We start from the raw sequence: 12,214 nt of genomic DNA, 5'->3' as shown, positions 1-12,214 counted from the left end.
CCCACCCGGCCCTCACACCCCCTGCTACCAACACCCCATGCCTTGCTGCGGGCTGGCTCCTCTCCTGGGATGCCCGCCCCCCTTGGAAAGCCCTTCTTTCTCACCCTCCAATTCTCCACTTGGCCACTCACCCAACTCACCCCATCCCTGTTTACCTGGTCGGTCTCCCTCCCCGCTCCGCACACCTTCCTCTGAACCCTGACTTGGGTTTCTGCACAGCTGTCCCTGCTGCGAGGTCTCCAGGCAGCCACCCTTCGATCCTTGGGGGACAGGCGCCGCTTATCTACAGTTCCTGCGCTCTGCTCTTTGCGTTTGGCATGTGAATGTACCAGACTCGCCGCGAGGTGCTGGGGCTGCAGGGGAGGACGGAAAGCAGGGCCTGCCCCTCCGAGTGCCCCGGGAGGACAGCAGGGAGCAGAGGCCGCGGGGGGCACGGGCGACGTGGCATGAGGACTTGGATGAGGACTTGGGAAACAGCAGGGTGAAGGGGGCCGGAGGAGACGAGAGGTTCAGGCGCGAGAGCCGCCTGTGCTCAGGCCCAGAGGACAGGAAGGGGGGCTGGCGGGGCAGGGGTGGGGCGGCGAGGGGCGGCTGCAGCGGTGAAGCCGTGAACAGGGGGAGCGGCGGCACCGCTGGCCCCCACGCCGAGGGAGAGGATGTGGCCGAGTCTTCCATCCCCATGGAGTGTCTAGGACGACTCTGAAGCTGTGTGCGGCTTCGGCCCCAGCCCCCCAAGCACGACGGAGACTGTGCTCCCTCTGGAGGTGGGAAACCCCTCACCAGTGTCAGAACTGGGGCGGGGGAGGGGACTGCAAAGGGGACACCCGGAGGACACGGGACAAAACGCTTGAATTTGTCCTGTTTGATGAACTCGGTGACAGGCCGGGGGCTTCAAACGTTGACGGAGAATGTGGGGTCTGCTGCACACCCGGGAGGTACGGGGTCGGTAGTGCACCTGGACGGACTGGTCTACCGGGCAACTTGGGGTCAGCAGCCCTGTGGCCTCAGCGATCAGGGGGCCGCCCTCGATCGTGGCCGTGAACCCGGAGCAGAGGCTCGGGAGACCACGTGTTTCCTCCCCACCCCAGAGCAGCGAGCTGTGTTGGAACAACGGCCCCTGTGCGGTGGCTTTGCCCTGAGTCTCGAGTCTCACTGTCCTCGGGGAAGAGGGTGGCTCCGAGGGGCAGGGGCAGCCCCTGAGGGCGGCTCCGAGGGGCAGGGGCAGCCTGTCTCAGTCCTGGAGCCCCAGGAGACCAGCGCTGGGCCCGCGGCACTTTGCTTTCTGCCTTTGCCTGGCGAGGGTGAGGGGCGGGCTTATCCCCGGGACGTGACAGGGCCAAGCTGCTTCTCCAGGCCTCGGCAGTGGCCACAAAGGGCTGGACCCTAATCTCTAGGGGAACGGAGGGTTTTCTGGCAACGCTCATTAAAATTCAAACTCTTAAAATTCAGGATCCTCACAGGCCTGGCCTCTTCCTGTGCTAATTCCTGCCCTCCCAGCCCATGGTCACCCCTGTGTCTCGCAGTCCTACAAAGCCCACGAGCATCCTGGAGCAGCCTGTCCCGCCCGCAGGCTCGGCCGCCTGGCTGAGAGGGGCTGTCGTCCAGGCCTGCCCCGTCCGGGTGCCTCCCTCCCTGCACCTTCAGGCCCTTTGGCTTCTCCCAGCCGCTCAGCCTCACTCCTCAGCTCTAGTCCCACCCACACGGCAGGTGGGGTGCACTTTCCAGCTGCAGGTCTGTGTCAGTCAAGAGCATGGAATTCCTAACTAACCCCCCACTGGCCTCGGGAGAAAAGCTCTGGCACCCCATTGGCCTCAACTTACCTCCCCACCCAGCTGTTAAAGTTGGCTGGAAGTTTCCAGTTTGCTGGAAGGCGGGTGCAATCCCACCCACTCGCCCATCCTTTCTTCTAGATCCAACTTGAGTGTTTAAGGGCTTCATGTCACTCCCAAGCTCTAGACGCCCTGGGGCCTTTGTCTTTGTGACCCACACTTTGGGCAAGACCCCAAACCTGGACTAACCCTCCAGCCATTGCTCAACACTTGCAGAGAAGGTGGCTCAGCAGGGCGGCTCCGCCCTCTGTGACTTCCCGGCCCCAGTCTCCGGTTGCCTGGGAGCACCACACTGACCGCCCCCTCCCCCTGAAGGTAGCCAGGTCTCAGCCCCTTCCATTTTCCTGAGAGGGGCTCCTCACCCACACACGTGCACGTGTGCACGCCGCTCGCGGGCACACCCGCGCACTCCCGCGCACATCAGCCAGCCTTGCCTCCGACCTCACAGAAGAGGGAGACACTCAGAAAAGGAGCCACTGCAACCTCCCCAACCAATGCCCCCCAACTTTCCAGTGCTCTCCCCTCCCCCTCCCTCCCTCCCACCCCCCTCAGGTCAGTTCCCCTCCTTAAACTCAAAAAACACCCTTTACCTCCACGACAGGAACTTACAACTGTCTCCTGTATTTCAACTCTCTGTCTCATTGGATTCTTGCCCATGACTTTTCAACACAATCGTCCCCACGATGCCCTCTTGTCCTCTCTCGCCCGCGTCTGCCCGGCAGGCCCATCACGGACCAAACCCTCCGGAGCTCTGTGCTCCCAGCCTCCATGGCCTCACCTCTCACCCCCGGCCCACTCCTGGCTGGCTTGTGGGTTCACAGAACAGGGCCAGCCCAGGACGGTGTCTCGTTCGTCTGACCCACCTTCTCAGCCGCGCGTGGCCCTGGGGATCACTCCCAGCTTCTCCCCCGGCTCTCACCCTCCGGCCCTGGGCTCCGAGCTGTCCTGTATGTCTCTGCTCTTCCTTCTCGGTCACCTTCGTGGGATCCTCTTGTCCTGCCCAGTCCGGAGGGATGGGGAGCCTCAGCGCTGCGCTCACATCAATCTCTCCTCTCTCCAGCCTCATCATCCCCATAACTCCATGACAAAGGACACGTGACTATTATTTTTAATCCCCAGCCCCAACCGCTCCTTGAACTCCATACCTTTAACTGCCTAATTGCTATCTCCACCTAAAGTCTTAAATGAGCCTTAAACTCAAACTGGCACAAACAAGTCAGTCTATTTCCCAAACACCAGCTCCCAACAGAAGTTACAACCGACACGTCTTTCCACATCTCCGTCTGTGGCACTGCCATTCAGCTTGTCATTCAAGCCTCAGACTCATCACTCACCCCTGAGGCTCCTTCTTCCTCATTCTCCACGTTAACTCCTCACTTACCACTTAAAAGTGTTCCTGTCATTTCCCATTTGCTCAAGTGGGCGCTGAAGCCTTGAATCCCACCTTCATGGCCAGGGCCCGCCGGCCCCTGGCTCTGGACAGTTATGTCAGCCACTCTGGCCTCCTTTATGATCCCCGCAGGTGACATTTGTTGTGCTCTGTCCCCTAAGCTCCCTCCGTTCCCCTCACCCAACACTTTCCCCAAATTCCTCTTCATTGTATTGTGCATGTCACTTCCTCTACGAAGCTCTCTTTGACCTTCCAGGTAACGAGAATTCCTCCTATTGAATGTTTGTGTCATGCCACTGACCTCTTATTGAAATACTTATCACTGTCATAATTTCATGTTTATATGTATGACTAAAAATTTAATCCATCAAGGAACTTGACGAGCTTGTTCTCGCTATACACCCATTTGACCAAGACTAAGGACTAGTGTTTGCTGAAGGAAGGAAGGAAGGAAGGAAAGAAGGAAAATAAAATTAAATGAGAAATTTACCTCTGAGGGGTGACACTGGCCAAATGAGCTAAAGAGACACTTTTGGGATCCTAACAAAGCTGATAGTTACACAGTATAGACATATAAAATTTGAGCTGACTTGCTCTTCTGGCCAGGACAAAGTAACTGATGTTGAACTTGTAAATAGCTGTAAACAGAAAAGCTGGACAAAATATATAAGATAATTGGGCCGCTGAAAAAAATACCCGAAACAATTTAGACAGTGAACAATAGGCCAAGAGGGAAACAAATGAAGTAAGAAAATTGAGTGTCCTAATTTTCTGCCAAAAGTCACTCTTTGGACATGGGGGGACCCATGGAGAGTGTGGAAGTCTTGCTGAGCTTAGGAGACAGAGTTGAATCTGGAAAACCTGTGTAAGTGCTGACTTGTGCAGCAAAGTCCTTAAGTAGCTTAAGTCCAAGCTAAATACTAAGCTCTGCATGCAGAAAATGAAATTCCACAGGGCCAATAGAAAAGAAAAAACTATCCCAAAACTGCCGTGAAGATGTAAGATGAACAATTCCCAGAGCGGATAGTGTGGGGAGACATTTAAGCTGACCAGACAAAGTAAAGGCACCTCACTGACAGCCCAGCTGTTCTTAGACCTGGAAGTGTCACATCTTGACATCAGGGCTGACTAACTTTGGCGTAAAAGTCCTCTTTTTTTTTTTTTTTTTAATTTAAAGCTACTCTTGACACCCTGATAAAGCTTTAAAAAAACATGACCTGATGATATAAAACAGATCTACAAGTAATTTATGTGGCTGTCCCAACAGATGTCAACACACTGTGAAGGAAGACAAGACAATCCAGGCAATAAATTATAATGTCACAATGCCCAGCATCCCAGTAAAAATCGCTAGACATTCTGCGAAAGAGGAAAGCATGACCCTTGTTTAGAAGAAATGTTCAGTCGATAGATATGGGTCCAGGACCAACTGAGACGATGTCATTAACAGATAAGGACATTAAAACAGCTGCTTAAGTAAGGAAAACATTGGTATTTTATGAGGAAAAAAATTGAAACAATAAAAAAGAATCAAATGGACCCTTTAGAGATGAAAATTTCAGTATCTGAAATGAAAAATGTATTAAAATTGACTAAGCATAAGAGAAAAATTGTAGAAGAGATCAGTAAACTTGAAAACAGCAATCGCAACCATCCTAACTCCAGAGAGCAAGCTGGGAGCCCAGTGGCCTGCGGTTCAAAATCATGTGGTCTGAGATAAGCGTAGCTGGAATTCAAGGCAAAAAGAGGGTCGAGAAGAACAAAGCAATAATAGTCGGAAATATTTGTGTAATGAACTTCATGTAAACTCTATAAATAAATAGATAAATAAAACGAAAGTAAACATTAAAAATGAACACCTATCAATAAAATAGAGGAAATGAGCACAGCCCTGTCATCTCTGGCCCCACGCTGTGCGGCCCCACATAACTCTGTTGGCCTAGACACCCTCCGCACTCTCTTCCTGGTGAACACCTTTCCATCCTGCTAACTCCCGTTCCAAATCACCCTCTCCAGAATTTCCCTGGATCCACAGAAGTCTGCCCCTCCCTTTACAAACACCTGGAACACACCTGAGTAATTTACCTTCTTGTGTGTCTCCCTGATTGATTCGACCTTCCGCCAGTGAGTAGCTCCTCCAGGGCAGGCCCTGTGATCGGCAGGGATGGGGTGTGAGGGAGACAACAAAGGCATATAAAGATGGGTGGGAGTAGGAGGGCATTGGGGAACCCTAAGGGCTAACTCGGAGGACTTGCCCACACTCAGGGACTTTTGTAAAGGTCATTGTTGCTGCAACTTCCTTCAGATGGGCAGGTTGAGGGGGTGTGGGGTTTTCCCAGGTGTAGTATCAGCGGAACCTGTGTCCTCATTAAAATGTAGATTCCCAGGCCCCACCAGGGGAACTGCCAAGCTAGAATTAAAACATGAGAACACTTGAAACCACACAGATTTTATAATTGTTCTATATCCTCGGAAAAAGTCATTAAAATTTTGGTAGGTGTTGTGTTGAATCTGTAAGTCGTTTTAGGTAACGTGACCATTTTTACGATGTTTATTCTTCCAGTCCACCAGCATAGGATAGCTTTCCCTGTCTTTGTGCCTTCTTGATTTCCTTTAACAGAGCCTTAAAGTTTTTAATGTATAGGTCCTTCACTTCCTTAGGTTTTGCTCACAGTTATCTCATTCTTTTTGATACAATTGTACGTGGATTTTTTTTCCTTCTAATTCAGTGTTTGCATATAGAAATGCAACTGATTTATGTGCATTGATTTTTGCATCTGTACTTTACTGTAGTCATTTAATATTTCTAGTAGTTTTTCTGGCAGCATCTTTTGGATTCTCTGTGTATATGATCATGTCATCTCTCAAGAGTGATAGCTTCACTGCTTCTTTTCGAAACTGGATTCCTTTATGTCTTTTTCTTGTCTGATTGCTCTGGTCAGGACTCCGAGGCTATGATGAATGGTAGTAGTGAGAATGGACATCCTTGTCTTGTGCCTGATCTTAGCAGAAATGCTTTCAACACTTTTTCACAATCATCAAGTCATGAAACCAACCGAAGTGCCCAACAACAGATGATTAGAAAAATAAATTGTGGAATATATACTCAATGGAATCCTATTCAGCTATTAAAAGATATGAAATATCAGCAATCAAAAAAGATAAGCTCACGCCATTCCCAGCAACATGGACGGAGCTGGAAGGGAATATGCTCAGTGAAATAAGCCAGAAGGAAAAAGAAAAATATTGGATGGTTTCATTTATAGGAGGAATATAAGGGAACCAAATAAGGGATCTGGAAAGATGTAACAATAATAATTAATAAATAAAATTAAAAGGCATCTATCAATCAGAGACATTCTGCAGGGGGAGGGAAAGGGATCAAAACAGGGAGGGAAGAGCATACAGGATGGACTATGGCGATGGTTCACAGGTGAATTCGTGGTGGGAATTGTACAGGGACGACACCTGAGAGAAAGCAAACACTGTACAAAAATGAACAATGATGTAAAATATATATAAATAAATTAATTTTTTAAATATTTGAAATACCTTTTGGGACACGACGCATGGCTTTATTGTGTTAGATGAACTACATCAGAAGCCGAGTGCTAGATCCAGAGTGGTTTCACTTCTCTATAGAATAGAAATAACCAAAAAACCACATACTGAAAAATCTACTGGTTTAGTGAAACATCTACTGGTTACCAGAGGGAGCAGGAGGGAGGCGGAGGGCTGCAGTGTGAAGCAGGGCTGCCTGCTCCAGAGGGGGTCTCCATTCTGTAGGGCCCTTCCCAGCCTAATCTGGGGGTCTGTGATTTCTTTGTCCATGTCACGCTGAGACAATAGCCTGCGTCTCCCTGCGCGTCTCCCTGCGCTGGGGCACAAGGAACCACCCCACGACTGCCCCATCCACCCTGTGGTTTCAAAGGGCGCTGAGCTGGCGCTGAGCGCAGGATCGGTGCCTCAGGGTGCGAAGCAGGTTTACACACATCACACCATTTAATCCCCCTAATACCCTGCGAGGTGACAGTCCCCACCTCACAGAGAGGAAAAAGTAAAGGTGGGTGCATTCAAGTGTCTCCTCTAACGTCACAAACCAAACACATGGCAGAGTGGGGACTTGAACTTCAGCCTGACTCCAGACAGACTAACTCCCGCCTCCCCCTGCCCCAGGCTCCAGTGCCGCGGACCAGCACAGCAGTAGACGATGAGGCCACCTCAGGGTTGAGAGAAGCGTGCAGGGTGGTCAGGGCGTCGGTGAAAGAAATGACAAACAGACACACTTCAAGAGTGAAAATCTGAGTGTCATTTTCTTTGAGTTGGTGACCAATATATATGTTTTCCAAAAGCAAAGGGACAATGAATATCAATGAAATTAGCTTGCTCATGGGCTCAGTCTATCACCATCAGGGAGGTGATCTACATAACAAGCAATGACTTTTTTCAGAAGAAAGAAGGAAGTTTAGAAAGACAAATAAGGGATTAAAGTTATAAGGGATTAAAGTTTGTAGTTCTAGAAAGAAGGGATAAGATTTTTAGCATTCTTGTAGTGGTTCTGTAACAGGGTGGTCCCCAGGAAAGGGGGAGGTTCCCTGCCCCACCCAAGGGAGGGTGGAGCTGAGCAGGAAGAGAAGAAGCTGCAAGAAGAGACTGAGGAAGGAAGGAAGCAGGATGGAGCCAGGAGACCTGGAGGAGGCGCATGGAGCCTAGAGACACGTGAAGAAACTGTGCTTGTCTTTTGGTCGTGGACTAGGTGACACAAATGTGGGTGAGACCTGTGGGGAGGTGACCATGGCAGCTTTTATCTTGATGTTGATTTTGCTCTTTTCCTTCCGGGCTTGTCTGGTTGTTTGTGACCCTTTTCTGTGGGTCCCCACTGGAAGATGCTTTAGACTTGTAGCAGGCTTTGGGGCCTTGTTCTGGGCCAATCCCATATGGATGGACTTTTACCCACGAGGGGACGGGTAACTTTGGGTGCTTCATTTAGAAACTAGACTCTTTGCCTTTCCTGTATTGTTTCCTAGTTTTATTAAAGTTCCTTCCCATTAAAGTCTCCTATGTTTTGTGTTGATGCGGCGGATGGCAGAACCCATGTAGAATAAGCAGGTTTGCGGGGTTTGGGCTGCCCTCTCCCTGTCCTATAACAGTTCTTGGTGGTCGTTATCTTTTGATAAGCTTCTGCCTTTTCAGGGAACTTCCTCCCCCCCCCCCGCCCCTCCCCCCGCCGACCTAGGGACCAGCCGACCTAGGGACCGTGGCGAAAGCCATTCCTAAAGGTCACTGCGGGGGGAGGTGCAGCAGGTATGTAGGGTTTTGCTGTTCTCCCCCTGCGCGCTGGTTGCCCAGCCGGACCTAGGGACGGTTAGCCCTAAAGGTCACTGCAGGGGGAGGTGCAGCACTCCAGCCCATTGAAGCCCCCAGCAAAGGCCGTAAAATGAAGAAAGATCATTAACCGCAGCATGGTATCCCGGAACAGGCAACGATATTACTGAAAAAGATGGTTGAAACCCAAATTCCAGTGAACAGTGATGCACCGGGGTCCCTCCAGGGGCGACCAACAGCTCCTGGTTCTGTTAGATGTTAGCACTGAGGAAACAGTAAATCCTGCGCCAACTTCACGACTTTTCCGGGACTCTCGTGGAACATGGAAGCACACACGGAAGGAGGAGGGGGGGGGGAGCTGTGGGAAGGAGGGGCGCGGGAGGGAGGGAGGGCAGGAGCAGGTGTCAGGCCTGGACGCGATGAACCTTCTGGTCTGGACCTGAGGCTCCGGAACCTGGTGCTTGTGCCTGTGAGCTCGGCCTGAGCGACCTCGGGGGCTTTCTGGCCAGGATTTGGAGTCAGAGAGGGGCCATGTCCCTCCTTGTCCAGTTTCCTCTGCTGATCTCTCAAGCACCAAGCCTGTCCCTGGTGCCAGCCTGTCTCCGCGATCCTCGAGTGCCTGCGAGCTCTCCTCTTCAGCGAAGCGGAGCGCGCGTCGGGCTCCCCGGCTGGCGCGGGCAGCAGGTCTGGAATCCCATCCCCGGGCTGGCCTCAGCCTGTGTCATTTTACAGGTGGTTTCCATTTGCTTCGAGTTTTCTGTGTGTGATGTTGCTCTTCATGCTTAAGGAAATTCCTTTTTGTTTAAGGTGACTTGATTTGAAGCTCAGTCTCTCTTTTCTTCTTTTTTTTTTTTTTTTTTGCATAGGGTATAGGCCAGGGCTGGGGGTGGGGGGCAGTGAGAGGATTCCCCAAAGACAGAGAGGGGAACAGAACAGGCAGATTGACTGAAACGCACTGCTGAGGGGAGCAGCGGGGAGACAGGAGAGGTCTGCTGCGCCCTGTGGTCAGCTCCCTGGCTGGGGATCGAACTCAGGCCCGACATGTGACAGCGCTGAGACTCAACGCCTAGGTCACCAGGGAGGCCCTAAAGCTCAATCTTGAGTAGTCAGTAGAGCAAAAGAGCAGAGGATTCAACGATAATCGTGAAATTTGGGGCCTGAGCCCAGAGAGCTTGTCCAATAAAGAAAGGCCTTCAGAGATCGCCCCCGAGAGCCCCAGGATTGCACAAAGGGGTAACGGAGGTGCAGGAAGGAGGTGTTTGCCTAGGCCACTCAGTCAACGTCTGGCAGAAGCAGGGCGGAGAACTAGGGCTCCCTGTGACGAGCCTCGCCTGCATCCCAGCCGTCACTGCCGGTGTGTCCCCGAGATTGACCTCAGCCCGGGCAGACAAGAAGTCGGCCTCCTGGCGCCTGAGAGCGCTGGGAGAGGCTGAGCTGCTCCTCCCCAGTGGCACAAAGCCTTTGTGTGCATGACAGGGAAGGTCCAGCGAGATCAGGTGACGGGGCTCTCTGCCTGGGCCCTTGCTATTGGGCCTTCACACTCTTGGTTGGAGTGAACCCCTCTCCGATGATCATGTACCCCGCTACCTGCGCATCTCCTGGGCCAGGAGGCTCCAGAGGCCGATTATGCTCCAGAGACCAGGGAGAGCAGAATCGTAAAATCTGTTGTCCCAACCATGTCACCTTCTCAAAGGGGTCAACCTGGCCACCACCTGCCCACCTGCTCCCCAATACTTCCAGTCACCCTACCTGCTCCACTTAATGATCCTATTTATTCCTGACTCCATTGTTCATTGTCTGCCTCTGCCCACTGGCCTGGAACCGCCACCAGCACAAGCAGCTGTGTATGCTTTGCTCACCAAGGTGTCTCAGGCGCCCGGATGGTCCCGGGCAGGGTGGGCACTCAGCAGATGTTTGTTAAAAGAACGGGAAGCTGGTCAGACAAGTGTCCAGGAGTCCTCGCTCCCTAACTGTGGGATCTTGGGCAAGTTACGTGGCCTTCTTGAGCCTCAGTGTCCATGTCTGTAAAATGAGGTGGTCTCCTGACTTGAGGGTCGGCAGGGCAGCGAGGTGACAGCACCTCTGTGGCACCAGGCCACTTCCAGGCGTCAGTGGTTGTCGGCTGCAGTGACATCGAAATCCACAATTCCCTCCCTCATGCGGTCAGTCAGTCCACAGACATCTGGCCTGGGAAGCTTTCTCAGAAGACGCAGGAGTTGACCGTTTCTGAAAGAATGATTGACATTCCGAAAGGACAGGTGGGATGGAGAGAAGGAGGAACCGGGGAGCCTGGGGCAGGGTGGGTGGTGGGCACAGGTGCAGGGAGGGCGTGTTCCAGGCCCACGCCAGGAAGCAGGCATGGCGCCCTCCCCCAGGGCACATGACTCCCGCCCAGTGGAGAGGGGCGCTCCGGCCGTGTCTGATCAAAGGCGACTGCCGTGGCCTCTTCCTTTACAGCAAACACACGCTGAATGCCTCCTGCAGGCCGTGCACTGGCCCGGGTTCTGGGGACACAGGGATACCCAGTCTGCAGCCAGAGGGACACCTGCAACTGACACCTTTGCCTGGTCACTTTCCATAGCTCTTCAGGTGCAGCTCGTGGCTCTCCCTGCGGCCACCTACCTCTCTAGCCCCACTCCCCACCCCTCCTCAGTGTGTGGCTCTGGCGACATTCCTGTCATTTCAGTCCCTGCCACCTTCCCATCCTGGGCTCCTGCCCTGGGGTCCCCTCTGCTCCCACCCAAGTGCCTCCCCCACTTTTTCTTCCCTAGATGGAAGGTATGTAGTAGAGAAAATGAAAATATGGCAAGGGAGGTAGGAAATCATACAGGAAAACATTTAAAATGTGCAACAGTCACGTTTAGAAATAAGTAAAAGCGTGATGAATAAAGCAAAGGTTTATGCTCCACTTCTGCTTGACAAACCAGCCGTGTCTTATGTATGATTAACGACACCAGGAAACACACCTGTGTGCACGGGCAATTAGTAGCACAATTCAAACACAAACAAACCCCGCATTTGGGTCCCCCACCCCCTGCACCTCCTGAAGCCGTGCGTGTGCCCCTGGCCGGCTCAGGCAGCTCCAGTGTCTTGAAGTGACTGGACTCTGCAGGCAGGGTCAGCACGGATGCCGCGGTGTCCTCCCTGGCCTCCCTCCACCTCCCTGAGCTCATCCATCCCCCAGTCCCTCACCCATCTGTCCATCCATCCACCCAGTCACCCATCAAATTAACATTCATACATTTTGAGGCCCTACAAGGTCCCAACACTTTACACAGCGTGTGATCAGAACGGATGTGTGTGGCTGTCCAGTTTGTGGCTGCTTCTCCTTCTGAATTTAACTCCAGGCAGGTGAGGCCCAGGTCTGTCTGTCTCAGCAGCTAGCCCAGGCCCTGTACCCCTTAAATGATTATTTAACACAGGGTGTGGAGGGGAACTTCAGATCCAGAGGCCGTCACAATGCATGGAGATGAGCGCTTTATTAAAGAGCTGCTTGGCGGGAGCCCGAAAGGTAGAGAAAATTTCATAAAGAGGGCATAATGGACTGGGTGTTGAAGAGTCAGTAGGAGCTGGTTGGGCAGGAGGTAGAGGGGATGGCAGAGGCAAATCTTGGGGTATACAATTTAGAAAAGACGTCATCTTGGGGGCAGCGTGAGAGTGGCATGCTGCA

This window comes from Talpa occidentalis, unplaced genomic scaffold (assembly GCF_014898055.3).
Source record: "Talpa occidentalis isolate TD23 unplaced genomic scaffold, MPIMG_talOcc4v2.1 talOcc4.11, whole genome shotgun sequence".
Taxonomy (NCBI): Eukaryota; Metazoa; Chordata; class Mammalia; order Eulipotyphla; family Talpidae; genus Talpa; species Talpa occidentalis.
The sequence above is the reverse complement of the archived record's forward strand: the minus strand, read 5'-3'. Positions refer to the sequence as shown.